This window comes from Macrobrachium rosenbergii, chromosome 4 (assembly GCF_040412425.1).
Source record: "Macrobrachium rosenbergii isolate ZJJX-2024 chromosome 4, ASM4041242v1, whole genome shotgun sequence".
In the NCBI taxonomy this organism is placed as follows: Eukaryota; Metazoa; Arthropoda; class Malacostraca; order Decapoda; family Palaemonidae; genus Macrobrachium; species Macrobrachium rosenbergii.
The window spans coordinates 16,582,680-16,598,175 of NC_089744.1; the positions used below are offsets into that span (position 1 = coordinate 16,582,680).

A 15,496-nucleotide genomic window follows, 5' to 3' on the forward strand; every position below is an offset into this window, starting at 1 on the left:
TTGACCACTGTTCGAATTAGCAGCTAATTATATCACTTACGACAGATATAAATGATTTATTTAATGCCGCTTTGTCCTCCTACCTTCTCAATTTCCCCAAAATTTTGTGATATATTTATCACTGCAAGCCTTGAATCCATATGGCAAATCGCTGAAGGTGGCCTTTTACCGTAGCAGATTACGAAGCTACGCACCTTTATCATTAGTAATAATAAATTAAATTATAAAAATTACCTTGCATTCATCGGTGCAAGTTGATAAGCTCACCGTTGAATCACCTTAACAAAAGTGTTCTATATTACTTTTGTCTATGACCATGTCATTGTGACGCCATGTTGCATTAACTAATAATATAATGATAATAATATCCTTTGTTTCAGCTCCGGGCCATATACGATAAACGATAAGATGAACACAATACAGTATACTAAATTAAGAACGCTAGTAAAAAGTAATATTCATGAACTCTTATGCCCAAGCACTGCTGAAAACAACAGCAACATCTATAATAATAATAATAATAATAATAATAATAATAAAGAATACATAATAATAATAATAATAATTCCAGAAAAGACCAGACAAATATATAATTCATAATAGTTTAATAAAAATGAATAATAAATAAAATCTAATAATAATAATAATAATAATAATAATAATATTTTTAGATGGGCTAACTACTGATACATAATTGGGGTAGTTCGCTAAAAAGGAAGAGTGCCCGGCAACTCTCAATAATAATAATAATAATAATAATAATAATAATAATAATAATAATATATAATAATAATAATTTCTGTCGATTTCCTGATCATCGCCTCAAACTTCTTCGGTGGCGAAAGGGCGATGAAGTGACGTCCCACAAACAGGCAGTTGCAGCGGTCGTTGGCTGTTATCCTCAAGAACAGCTTGTTTCAGTGTTGTTGAGTCTCCAGCTTGGTAAGACAGGTTTCGTTGAAACTAACTCGACTTTCTCGTTCATTTGTGTTTGGGATCTCGGCCGTAGTATTCTGGAGGAACGGTGGTTTCACTTTGGTTTTATCCACAGGGATGATTCCCTCTCTGACGGGCGTTTGTACGTTTTCAAAGTAAGGTGCTTCTTATATTTTATGTTTGTGTTTCAGTGTTTTCTTGTAAGCGTTGTAGCTTCTGCGGAGTAGGAGAATAGTTTTTTAAAATTTTCCTTGATTATGATCAGGTTTATTTTGGTTTTATTTTGTTGTATAGCCATTGTGTGCAGTGTACAAATGCTCTCAAGCCTGACTTACTATTTGTTCTAGGTTCAAATCGCCAATTTGTTCTAGGTTCAGATCGCCTATTTGCTTCATTTGCATGTCGAAGAGGTCTAGAGAAGCTTGAGCAGTTATGTTGTATTGTGTATAGACTTGGCGAGATTTTAGGCGTGAAGGTGTTCTTCAAGGTTTGTTGGGTTGACGAGTGGATACTATTGCCAGTTTTGCGTTTTATATTTCTCAAAGTTTAGATTGTGGTACTTGAGGTATGACATACAGTTGTCGTATGAAAGTTTTCAGTTTGCGGGTTGTGGTATTTTCAATTTTTGTTGTAAATTCCTACAAGAACTGTTCAAACTGTTTATTAAGTTAAGCATTGTTGTAGATTGCCTTTCAACATGGCATTTAAGACTGTTTCGAAGATTATTTATTACTAAGCTGAACTAGATTGCTTTGAGTGGTAATTCTATGCACTTTGAACCATACTAGCAATCTTGTGCAGTGCTACGGATATTTTGATTTTAAATTTATACTGCAATAGAGCAAGTCTTGAGGTATAATAGGGTTTAAAGTTTCTTGAGGATTAGAGAGGCCTAACTCGACTACCATAGCCTTCCTAATATGGGGTATATTAAGTTGATTTAAACTTAATTATTGTAGGCTTAAGTGGCAATGAACTTGTAATAACGCGTATCAGTATTTATAAGCTTGTACTATCAGATGGCCCAACTGATTATAACAAAGTCAGCCTTTGGTTCTTTCCAATTGCTAGAACATTGTGCTTTAATATATATCTTCTTATTTCAGGTCAGTGTGCCGTTAAATAAGCGTGCCATAATGAGTTATTGAATTGACACACCATATGACTAAGCAGGATTAATGGGTAAGTATTTCCTGTTTTTTTAGTTGAGTGACTTGAGCAACCCCCCAATTACTTTTTAGCTTGGTTTTTTTTTTTTTTTTTTTTCTTTCTTCAGAATCAAAACGAGTTTTCATTCCAAGTTTAGGCTTTGTTTTAATGCATTTGGTTTGTTTCAGATTAAAAAAATTTAGTTTTGAGAATTGAAATTTTTTTTTTTATTGCATAGATTAAAATTTAACTTTTCCAGCTTTGAACATTTTAAGAAATTTTAGGATTTGTTTCAGCTTCAGGACTTTTTGTTTTAAAGCATTTAATTTTTATTTTTGATTGTAAGATTAGTTATAATTTAGCATTAAAAGTTTGGAAGTTTGATGTGTGTGGAAGTTTGATGTGTGTGGAAGTTTGATGTGTGTGGAAGTTTGATGTGTGTGGAAGTTTGATGTGTGTGGAAGTTTGATGTGTGTGGAAGTTTGATGTGTGGAGTAAATCTAGTATTTTTTTAAGTTAGATTTAAACTTGTTTATATTTAAACTTTTGCCTTATAGAGTTTGATTTAATTTTTTAGAATTGTAGTGTTTAGTTAAGTCCTTATTTTGGAATTTTGAAGTGTTTGAACACTGTCAATTTTTAAAGCTCTCGAGTAATTATTTCAGCTGCAGAACTTTAATTTTTTTTAAAATTAAGTTTTGCGGGTAAATTAAGTTTTGCGGGTAAATTAAGTTTTGCGGGTAAATTAAGTTTTGCGGGTAAATTAAGTTTTGCGGGTAAATTAAGTTTTGCGGGTAAATTAAGTTTTGCGAGTAAATTAAGTTTTTGAGTAAATTAAGTTTTATGAGTAAATTAAGTTTGCGAGTAAATTAAGTTTTTGAGTAAAATGAGTAAATTAAGTTTTTGTAAGTAAATTAAGTTTTGCTTGAGTAAATTAAGTTTTTTAAATTAAGTTTCATGAGTAAATTAAGTTTTTGCGAGTAAATTAAGTTTTGCGAGTAAATTAAGTTTTGCGAGTAAATTAAGTTTTGCGAGTAAATTAAGTTTTGCGAGTAAATTAAGTTTTGCGAGTAAATTAAGTTTTGCGAGTAAATTAAGTTTTGCGAGTAAATTAAGTTTTGCGAGTAAATTAAGTTTTTTGAGTAAATTAAGTTTTTGAGTAAATTAAGTTTTTGAGTAAATTAAGTTTTGCGAGTAAATTAAGTTTTTCTTTGGTAACTTCCGAAGCCCACCTTTGCCGGGGTGGCGGTGCCGCCTGCCAGGCAAAGGTGGACTTTTATGTTGTGCATGGTGACTTTGTCACCATGCACAACAGGAAGTTCAAAAACAAGCATGGTGACTTTGTCACCATGCACAATAGGGATTTCAAACCAACCAACTTACTTAGGTTAGAACTGCAAGGTTGATAGTTTTCGTGTAGTTAGGACTTAATGGGAAGTTAGATATGAAGTTAGATGTGAAACTTGAAATACAGGATAGGCTAGAATAGGGTGAAGAACGTGCTAATTTTATATAGATGGAGGGGTTAGAATAAAGGTAATAAATGCTAAAGTCTCTTAAGGATGCTAGGAATAGATTGGGGTAAAAAACGCGATAGTCAGACTTAGGGAGACATTTGACAGTGGCAATTTGACAGTGGCAAGTTATTAATATCAGAGGGTATTACAGTACTTGAGCCCTTTGTTAGGTCATGAGATGTAAATTTGATTGTATTAGTGGAGCTGAGAATAGGGTAGGGTAACTCTGACATACTTTTATAACTTAGAATTTCATTCCCACTAGTAAATGGGAACTAGGACAGGTAATAGGTGGATCTTAACGATTTTCTAAGAGGCCAAGGTCTTGGGATGTTAAAGAATTTTTTTGATACTATTGTCGTGGACTTGGCAGGTATTTTAATAGGCTGGTTAATAGTGGAAATTGTAATTCAAATTTTTGCAGTCTTGTTAACGTTCCGTCAAAACGCTCAACACTCCACCCTCCCCTCTTACTCTTCAAGCAAAGCTTTCATGTTAGGAAAAACAGTTCAGATTGCATTGCATATTTTCATTGAGCCCTACCTTCTTCCACCTTTCCTCCAGCGCCGAAGCTTGCTTCGGGAACACCTTTCTTATTCTGAATTCCCCAACTTAATTTTTCTCCCCGTGGGGTTGTGCAGTTTCAATGCCATTAAATTCCATTAAGATTTTATATACTGAAGGACGAAAGTTGCCAGATAGTAGTGTTGGCATTGCATGGCACCTTTCATAGTTATGTAGCACTAAAGTTAGATGGCGGTTGTTTCAGTGCAAGGTTGGTGCCTATTAAATATATCTTAGATGGCACTCTCTATCCTGTTGTCTTTTTCGGGAGTTTGAAGGAACAATGGTGGTAATATATGGGATGGATGGCACTCTATCTTGTTGTATTTTCGGGAGTTTGAAGGAACAATGGTAGTAATAAAGGGGATTGTTAATGTGAAAGTTGATGGCAGTTTGAAGTAACAATATTAAAATACATGGGATTGTTAATGGGAAAGTTTAATCATACGATATAGTATTATAATAACCTTAAAATAGCTGCTGGGACTTACCAGGCTATTTTAACTTTTAAGAGGGTAAGTTTAAGAGGGTAGGTTATGTCATGGAAATTTTAGCATATTTTAAAATCAAACTACTTTTCTTATGCACAGGCTCTTGGTGTAGCTGCAGCAGACCATAACATCGACACTAATACTAATGGAAATCAACGCTTTTCGTTAAGACTGAATATCCTGTGAGGATTCGAAGCGCTCTGAATTCTTGTTACCCAGACAACAAGAACACAACTAGACGCTATGCAAGTCCTGTGACTGTTCGAAGCGCACTAAATTCGGTTACTTTAACTAGAACTCAACTTACAGACGCTGTGCATATCCTGTGAGGATTAGAAGCGCTCTAAATTCGGTTACCCAGACAACTAGAACTTAGCAGATTCTGTGCTCTACCTACTATTCAATTTTTTTAATATACTTTGGATATGTAATAGTATTTACATGTATGAAGACCAGCTTAATATATGTCTGTAAACCTTTGTCCATTAATTCTTTAACCCCAAAATGTCATTTTCTGGGGTAGACTTTGCAGTACTCCTTGAAAGACAATGTCCTATGAAATCAAGGGAATGGTGGTTACTGATTGCTTGGTTAACAGAAGTAAGATGGGGAAATTGATGTGTGAAATGAAGTAACTGAAATGGTTTTTAATTCTGAGGAGATTCTGGTATATTAACCTCAAATTTGCAATAGTCCATGCTGATATAAACTGTGTTCAGCAAAGTGATATTGTAATTTGACCCCACTGATGACAGGAATAATTGTTTAAGATCATTACTTATGATCTGGAGACAGCATTCGGTTGAGAACACTTTGTAAAGGTGACTTGAGCGATAATAGCTGGAAGTGAAAATTCACTTTGATATGAGATACCGCCAGGAAAATATTTTAAGGATCTTCTGGGGTTGAATTTTGAGTCCAAATTGCTATGTAAGGGTTAGTTTGCAGTAAAGTTGAGTAGGCAGCAAATTTTCAATGGTGATAGTGTCATTTGTCCTGGGAGTGGTTATTGCTTATGCCTTTTAATTGAAGCTTCTGGACTGTCGATGGTTACTACAACACAGGCTTTAGCGTTGGACTGGTATGTATCGGGTAAGTGAGGCGATAGGAATGCAGCGTTTTTGCAAAATTCTTTAATTAGTAGGTGGTCTTGTCTCTGGCTCTAAAAGTTTTTGAATGTTAAAATTGCTCAAAGGATTTCTAGAGGATGGAGTTGTGCTTCTGGTCCCTAGTTTTGCCAATCTCTTGGTAATAGTTTTAGAATTGCGAGAAAATTGGGTTCGGTTTAGAGTTGAGAGCGCCAGGACAAAAACTTAAGAAAATCGGTCTCCCTCTTTATCCTGGCTACGATCCGCAAACTTCGGGTAGCTACGGTTAGTCTCCCAATTCTTATTTTACATCTGGGTTTTGTTTCTTCAATATTGTCTTAAAAAAAAAAAAAAAAAAAAAACCTTTTTAGCCAGAAAATATCAAAGCACCTTTTTCGTCATTTTGAGATATTTCCATCCATAGCCTAGTAATGAATAACTAATGCTGACAACTACTGCCAGTTATTGACTAACTACAGAGTTATCCGCCAACCGTTTACACACATCACCACGTGAAGACGTCCTAATATACTTCTGCCTCTGCCTCTTTCCTTACTGATTCGCCCAAATAATTGGTGCCAATTTGCAGGATTTTGTTTTTTTGTCGCCCAAATTATATAATGAATAGTCGCTCAAATTATATATTGACTAACGCCCAAATTCACCCAAATTAATTGCGCCCGAAAAAAGGTCAGTAAGTTATGGTGGACGGTAATAAAATCACAGGAAAAAAGTTTTGGTAAAAATCTGTAGAACAAATTACAGTACCTAAACTTTTTTTACATTTTTTTTCTGTAAATGTGTAAAATACAAAGAATTGAGTAAAATCATAGGATTACATCCTAGATAGATAATTCATGAAGCAAAAAAATACTGCAATTATATTCTTGATAATTATTGCAAATAAAAGGGGATTCATTGCGGGGTACCAAAACCAATGTCAACAATAAAATGGAAATTTATTTTTGTGGATGAAAGCTTTTAAGTACGCCTGGAATAAAGCCTCATGTACTGAAAGTATCAGTATAGTCTAGTCATGTGAATGTCGTTTCATTATTTCAGGGGTATGTACACAGCAAAAGTAAGCTATAAGCTACAGTTACTTATTGTTCTTTACTTGACCTAGACAGCAGAGAGGATTAGCGTATCCAGTGGCCGAGTATGGACAGCAGTTACAGGCTTATAAGGTCACCGCATTTTGTAAACTTAGTTTACGTATATAGGTGAATTTGCTCGCTGTAGATAAAACCCTTACTACTGTCCGTTCTTGAATTTATAAACTTGTGACGACAGATAGATCCGCATGACCCTGCCTTTAGGCGGAATATAGATTCCTGTGTACAGTCAGCTTCACGGGAGTTGAGACGAATTACCACCGATGGAGAAATATGGTAACTCTCTGAAGTAGTAGCAGTTCCTGGATATGCAGTTTATGAATCCTTGCGCATAGACGTTTTGTAAGGAAGGCGCTGATTGGTAAACTCTTCTCTGATTTCTCCATATAGTTATGGCATATCAGTTTCGCTGATTTTTTGATATAGCTACCAAAATACGTAATTAACGTGATTACTGAACATATTCTCTCGTTATGCATGTAAAATGAAAAACAGCTCGGTGAAAAGCATCCTGAAATTCGTTGTAATGAATTTGTAAAGTAATTGTGTGTGTGTGTGAAGGGATAAAAGTTCTCTCGTTGTAGCATATTCTAAACGTATAAATGATCCTGGCTGCCATTCCCGTCCTTATGGCGAAATCGGGTACGCGTTTGCGAGTTGGATAGACCGTCTTTGCGAAGGGTTTGTCCGCTATCATGGTGAGGTTATTAGAGGTAATCTAGAAACAACCGTAAAGAGCCAAACTCTAGTGTATCTGATAATAATGATGATGATACTACTACTACTATTACTAGCCGACTTTAAATTGTCATCGGGCAACATTTCACCAGAGAATACAATTTGTCTGTTAAAAATAAAGTATTTTGAATGAATGCCTAGGAAAAATCATATCAACCGAAATATCAAAAGGTGATGTTTCAAAATAAGATTAAGATATTAGAGTGTATGATTATAACCAGTGGTAAACGGTGTCTGTGATGTTTTCTTCTTCTTTCTAGGTGAGGGGGTATTGTTTAACTAGGGAATTAAGGAGCTGTCTTGTTACTGGGTGTTGTGATGTTCAGGTTATTTAGGTATCTTATGATAATGTTATATCATTCAGATGTTTTGTTACTTAGATAACTTACCGATGAATTATATGACTTCAGATTAGATAGTTCAATCTCATAGGGAGTGAACTTGTTTTATAACGGAGACGAGCTGGTAATCACGGGTCAAAGCTGAGCCATTTGAATCTGGATCACGGAATGGAAAGACGCAATGAAAACATCGCTTTGCGGCGGATGATCGTCGGAATGAGCGAAAGTGGTGTGACCCCGATGGAAATTGCAGCATAGGTTGCACTTTCCAGAGCCACTGTTTATCGCTGGCTCAAGAGGTGGCAGGAGACAAATCAAGTAGAGATTTTATTTTGGAAAATGATTTGAATTCAATACGTTCATATACGTTGTTTTCCACATGACATGATTTGGCAGTGATATTCTGATGGGCTCCAAACTTCATTTGCATATGCAGAAAACATTTCACGGGTGTATGGTGAAGCATCTTGTGCACTAAAAAAATAAAAATATATTTCTTGAATCCTAATATTTCCAGATGTTAGCATTATCCTCAGCATAAATCAGACATTTCCGTATCTAACATTATGAAATCCTAATGCACAGCAATCATATGACCGTTATTAAAAAAAAAATGGGGCTTAACAAGAAGTTAGGAATTAGTAAGGGATCTTGGTAAAGATCTTGTAATCCAAAATACAACATACTGTAGAATGAAAGTTGTAACCATGTGAAAACGATGTAATATATCAAAAGGTTTATCACCAATGAAAAACAAGAAAAAAGAGGGTGCATGAACAAAGGTAACAACTTCATGCGAGAGAGCATAACTGTCCCTTTAAGTCTTGATTAAAGAAATAAGATCTAGCTCGATTGGAGAGAAGATATCATTTTATTATCAAATCACTTTCTTCTATAAAGAAATACATTTTACTTTTTACATCAGATTTCTACAGCCATAATGAAAGAACGTGATAGTTTACAAAGCAAGGCAAGATAGGCGATTCTACACTACATTCTTCCCTCAACAGACACATTTACAGTGCTTTACAATTATGCACTCGAATATTTCTTGCTCTATAATCTAAAATAGTTATGATTAGCAGTAACGATTCACCACGAATTAAGTGTCTTGTTAGAAACAAATCAATTTCTCTCGGTAAGCAAAAGCGTTTAATAATCGTTGGGGTCCGTTAGTGGATGATAATCCTCATATTTCAGTATTATTCGGGGTGGTGGTATTACAGTAATGATTTCTATATAACAACAGATCCTCATCCTGTGACTGCCTTTATTGAAAATGCAAAGAAAACCTTATCGTGGAATGGTGTGCACTAACCGTTCGCAAAGAAGGCCAAGCCAACTCGCAAAAGCATAGTCGACTGGGTCATAAGGATGTGGATGACAGTCAAAATCCTAATTTATATGTTTAGAATTATGCTACATGAGAACTTTTATCCCTTCACACACACATACAAACACAATTACTTTACAAATCCATTACAACGAATTTCAGGATGTTATTCACGGAGCTGTGATTTTTCATTTTACGTGCAGAGAGAGAGAATATGTTCAGTAATCATGTTAATTACGTATTTTGGTGGCTATAACTCATAAAATCAGCGAAACTGATATGCCATAACTATATGGAGAAATCAGAGAAGAGTTTACCAATCAGCGCCTTCCTTACAAAACGTCTATGCGCAAGGATTCATAAACTGCATATCCAGGAACTGCTACTACTTCAGAGAGTTGCCATATTTCTCCATCGGTGGTAATTCGTCTCAACTCCCGTGAAGCTGGCTGTACTTGCATGCTTCTAGGAATTTAACACCATTAGCTATGTATAAATGTCTATTAGTCAATATTGTAAAAATACAGATGGCTGTTCACGCGAGAGGGAGAAAAAGTAAAGTATTTTTACTGTAATAGGTTTAGCTTTGTGCTGAAACATAATTATATGGGAGTCACTTGTCAAGTGTTTGTCAATGCCCAAGATATACCACACTTTCCTTAGCTATGATGTTAAGATAATAATAATAATAATAATAATAATAATAATAATAATAATAATAATAATAATAATAATTATAATAATTATTATTATTATTATTATTATTATTATTATTATTATTATATTTTAAAGAATGTTTTGAAGTTTTGAAGTTCAAAACACACACACACACACACACACACACACACCTGGGAAACACGTGGGCGAAATGAGCTAGTCTCTAGAGAGAAGCCGAATTTTTGGCGTAGTTTTGAACATTATTTTCGGGGGTAGATTATGAAAGACCTGGGTTCGATCCCGACTTGAGTCAGAAAATTCTATCTTATTCACTCAGAGGGATAATTCGAATGAAATGCTGTCTATTGGGTCATTGCTAAGTCGGGAAGTTGGGGAAAACTCGCTGGTATGCAAGCAGTTAGCTTGCCCAGGTAATTCCTTGGGTGCAGTTGCTCTCAGGTTCCAACTTCTTTTAGACTTGTATGGCTCAGTGGATAGCGCCCTTGCCTTCCACCTGAAAGAACTGGGTTCGATCCCGACGTGAGTCAGAAATTTATTTCTGTTCCACACGTGATTGTGTGCTGATTATTTATATATATATATATATATATATATATATATATATATATATATATATATATATATATATATATATATATATATATATAAAACGGAGTCAGCATAAGACCTTCCCATGGAGCAAAAAAACAAAATGTTGAAAATGCGAGAACAAGCCAGTCAGTCCCAAATGGGCTAATCTGGTTGGGATGTAGGGCGACTTGGTGACAGCGTAAGGCCGGCCCTAGACGTAACTGTTTATCTGAACGATATAACTGATCAGATAAAAATCGTTGCAAGCCATCTAAACGTCGCTGCCCCTACACCATTCCGATATATCGTTACAATTTGCATCGGTTCCACAGTTTCCATAATGTCATCCGAGGAGGAGGATTCTCTGGCTCTAGCAGGTTTAGCTGTGTCATTATGCGTAAAAAGGGCAAAAAGTGCTTCTGGATCTAAGCGAGGTCGCAAGTGGAGTAGAGAATGGCTACTGAAAAGAAAAACTTATACTCATACAAACTTGTTGGCGGAGTTGAGAGCGGTGCCTAATGAAGAATTTTTGAAAAGCTGGCAAAGACCTGCACACTGTATTTAAGTCACAAATAGACTGATAATCTGTGCAGTTTTCCCCCTACACGTGAGATTTTCATCTGAAAGGCAAACAATCGTTAGATCGTTCAGATAAAAAGTATGAATGATTCAACTGTTCATGCCGCTCGATCAGTTCATCTGAAACGATCAAAATCTGCGCAAATTTCCCCCCCTACACGTCAGTTTATCGGCCTTACAAACACATGAGTGGAAACAAAGCCAGCAACTAGCGAGAGGCGACTTTCACCTGGGAAACACGTGGGCGAAATGAGTTAGTCTCTAGAGCAGTGGTCCTCAACCTTTTTATTATTTTTGGTCCTTCCCTACGCCCCCTTGCACCTTTGAGTAAAATTCCTCCCAGATTAAGAGGAAAATTTTCGAGGGATTGGGAGGAGCTAAATAATTACAAAACACAGTAAGCCCAATGAGCCTAATAGAGTAGGGGAAACTAACGTTAGGAGGCGATACTTTTATTTTTATTTTTATAAAGAATATTAGTTCCTCACTCTTGTTAAAGAAAATAAGAATGTAATTTTAGAGAAAACAGGCTATGGTTTGATAAATTTTGGGGACGCCCTAGGTTGAGAACCATCGAGTTATTACGTAAAATTATTTTCGGGGGATTAGTTTTGGGGGAGAAAGGATATCTTTAATTTATAGAGCTCAAGTAGAGAAGCCTATGGTTTGGATAAACTTTGGGGACGCTATACCAAAATTATGGACAGTTTTGGGGTGGGTTTCTGTGAGAAGCCCTCGATACCTAGTACGAGAGAGACGGATGGCTTCTCCCAGAAGCCCCAAGACCGGAAAGGGTTAAATCCATTATAACTTAATACATATTTGCAGTATCCATACTTTATTGGTAATCAGAAATAGTTATTCCATGATAATGAAATAGAATGTGACCACAAAACGTCAGATGTCAAGTTACCAGAGCAGGTTACAGTTTGTAAGCCAGAAATACTTAATCCTTTCCCCGGTATATTTCTTCCCTTAGGCCTAGCTGTTCCTGCTTTATTTTTTATCCGATTACTCGAGGGCATCCTCCTTGTTATATTATAATTTACATTTCCACTTATCTAACTTCGTGCAGCATCATTTACTCATTTTTTAAATATAAATTTCTGCGTGAAGTTCCCCTTTGCAAATGGAGCTCTTATGAGTCGAATTTCCTGAATTATTATAGGCGTCATTTTCCTCTCTACATATATCCTCTTTGTATAAGTTTATTCGATAACTTACTTACTTTACTCCGGTTTCTTTACTTATCAGCTGTTTCTACACCATTTACATTTTCCTCCATTAAACTTTCTTATTTTTTCTCACTTTCCTTCGAGTGTTTCTTGAATTGCTTTCTATTTTTCAATTTATTATTTTTTTCTAATTGATTTTTGCCTGGTAATTTTTTTACCTGGACATTTACTGTGAAACCTCCTCAACCATCCTGTTCTTATGACCTCCCTTTGAGTTCACTGACTTTCCTGCTGCCTTTGTTCACTTCGCAGCTCTTGCTGCTAAATTCCTCTTTATTAGTTCTTTTACTTTCTCTCGTCTTTTGCTCAGTCTTTGCTGTTTCTGGCCTCTTTTACTGAAGGAGCAACTGCCCTCTCCTTTGACTTATCCCTTTCAGTATTTTTTTTACCTGTTTCTTGTGTTATCCTGACCTGTGATTGTGTACATGATATTTTCATTTGCATTCTCCATGAATTCATTATTTTCCTTCTTTGTCTGCCGTCGTTTTCTTCGAGTTCATTTTTCTTTCCCTTTTCTTGGAATTGGTATGTACAAGAATAGTTTGTTAATCCATTTTTTCCCCCAGATATTTCTCCCTTCCTTAAAAGCTCTTTTATGTGTATGCAGTTAGTTTCATCCCGTGAAATGAAATACATATTTGTCTATTATTCCCTTATCCCTGTTCATTTCCTTCTGTGGTGTTGCCCCGGCTTTGTTTAATTTCATGATAGCTTCCATTTCGATTTGTCTATTTTTTTTATTCAGTATACTTTGTTTGAGCATGTTCTCTAATCTTATAAAATCATCGTTTGCTTTATTAACTTGGCCATATTACTCACTCATATTTATCTGTATCTTGGTCATTTAATCTATCAATTTAAATTATTAGCTTCTTTGTGTTTGATTCCAGTTATTTTATATTTATTATTGCAGGTATACCCACCATTTATTCATTGGATTTTTTCAAGTTATTATAAACTTCTTTGTGAATCCTAATCCTTTTCACTTGCAAATGTTGCATATGAAGTCACTCCATTAATCGGCTCCTGATTGAAGGCTTCTCTTGGAGTTCTCTTTGTCATAAGCTCCTTCTGCCTCTTTTTCTTGAGAGTTTATCAGTTCCTCTCTTTTGCTCGATTGTCTGGTATCACAATTTAAAAAATTTCGTTATTCAGTATCACTTATTTTCTTTGCAGTCAGATCATTCATTTAATTTCTCCTGCTGATGTCTTAGTTTTTTTTTTTTTTTTTTTACTTCATGACATCTCCATTTCAGTGTAGTTTCTTGACATTATTGTCCTTCCCTGGACTATTTTTCCACATTATTTCATTGTCTTTCTTTTTGCGTCATTTGCATTTCTCAGTTATATCAGTGAAGATCTCCTGGTTAGTCATTTTCTTTTGCATCATACTAATGTCCCTCCATTCTTCAAATCATTTATTTTTGTACTGAATGCGATCCTTTCGTTTTCCATTGCGTTTGTTTATGCCTAGAATATTAATTCATCTGATACATATTTTTGTATGGTTTTCAAACTTCGGGTAGTTTTTTTTCCTAACGAGTGATAAACTTCATATGTCCTTTGTACAGTTCTCTTTTTCGGCCTTGCTCATTTTCATAATTCTGTTGTCCTTAGTTTTTAAGAAACCCCGAATTGATTCTTTCCCACTGATAATTACTTTAATCTTCGTCAGTTCTATCCATGTTGTGTCGTTTTGAATGATTTCTCTTTCCTTTTTTTTCTCTGGTTTCTGTAGGTCCCGTTGCTAGGTAAACGTAAAAATAAATCTAATCCTTCGGGCCAGCCCTAGGAGAGCTGTTAATCAGTTCAGTGGTCTGGTTAAACTAAGATATATTTAACTTTCTTCAGTGTTTTTTTCTGAAATCGTTGTTATTTTTTCCTCTCTTGTCAAGATAATTTCCTCTACAAAGCAATGTTCTCAATATTGCTTTATTTTTCCTTCGTCATATTTTAAAGAATTTATTTTCTTACCTGATAAGTAAGAAACCCCTTTCGGGTTACTCTTCTTCGTCACTCACATCCGTTGGCTTTTGTTCCTTGTTCTTTCGCATTTTCTAACTAAATGAATGTTTTCATTTATTTCGGTGGATGTCATCTGTGACGTTCTGAGTGTTTTATTTGACCAATTTTCTCGCAGCTTTTTTTTTCACTCTAGTCTTTAACGTCCAACTTCGTAGACCTTTGGGAGGGATGTCATTTCACCCTTCACATAAGTCTGTCGAGCCGTTGTTTCTTCATGATCTTGCTAAAGTTCCTGCCAATGTTTTATAGGAAATTTCTCTGCCGCCTTAAACTCCTTTCAGTATTCGCTGTTCTGTTAAATTAGTATATTTCATTTTCACACAATTCATTAACCAGTTTTCATTTACCTAGCAAATGTATTTAACTGACATATGACAATGAAAACTTCTAAGCATTTCATTATTTAGGGGTTAAATACATAAGGCTCTAAATGAAATCTAGCAAGGAAGATGGTTATTGCATCTCCACTAACTTTTTTTTCGGTATAAAGTTTGTTAGTGTTTTGATTATTGATGAAAGTTCTTTGCATCAGAGAAATCTATACATTCTAACTAATATAACAAATTAACATCAGGAGAAACTTTGGGAGAGGTAAAACTGACAAAGAAGAGAATGCAGAATGGATCGAATTGGATTGGATTTAGTTAAGTGACGAGAGGGAGCGAGAGTAGTTGGGCAACAAGATAAAGAAACCTAGACAATAAATGAGATGAAACTGTAAAAAAAAAAAAAATTACAGCTGCACTAAGAGGTAATAGTTAAAGAGGTTGGACAGCAAAATTTAAGAAAGAAAAAAAAACTTCACAGCTGCACTAAGAGGTAATATCTAAAGAGGTTGGACAGCAAAATTTAAGAAAAGAAGCAAGGAGGGAGGTAAAGTAAAAGAGTGAATTGTGGTGCAGCCTACAGTGCACTAGATGAGGTCCGCTGACAGCACTAAACACCCCCCAACCCACACCCAGGATTAATAGAGTACAGGGTTAGTCCGCTTCCGACCAAAATAAGGACAATCTCGCGCATGACGTCGTCTGGCTGCATCTGGCTGAGGTTCAGGTAAAGGAAAGTCATCAGTCAGTATTTGACCTCACCAGAGTGAAGAACACGAAAACTCGCTTAACCCGGATTAAGGTGCTCTTC

At 35.5% G+C, this 15,496-nt stretch overlaps 1 long non-coding RNA gene across 1 annotated transcript; it reads left to right on the top strand.

The window, feature by feature from the left end:
• Positions 1 to 971: 971 nt before the first annotated feature.
• On the top strand, positions 972 to 5,137 carry LOC136830615 (uncharacterized). Its single transcript, XR_010850682.1, has 3 exons — positions 972 to 1,091; positions 2,043 to 2,118; positions 4,757 to 5,137. It is a non-coding gene; the product is annotated as an uncharacterized lncRNA (long non-coding RNA).
• The last annotated feature ends 10,359 nt before the right edge of the window (positions 5,138 to 15,496 follow it).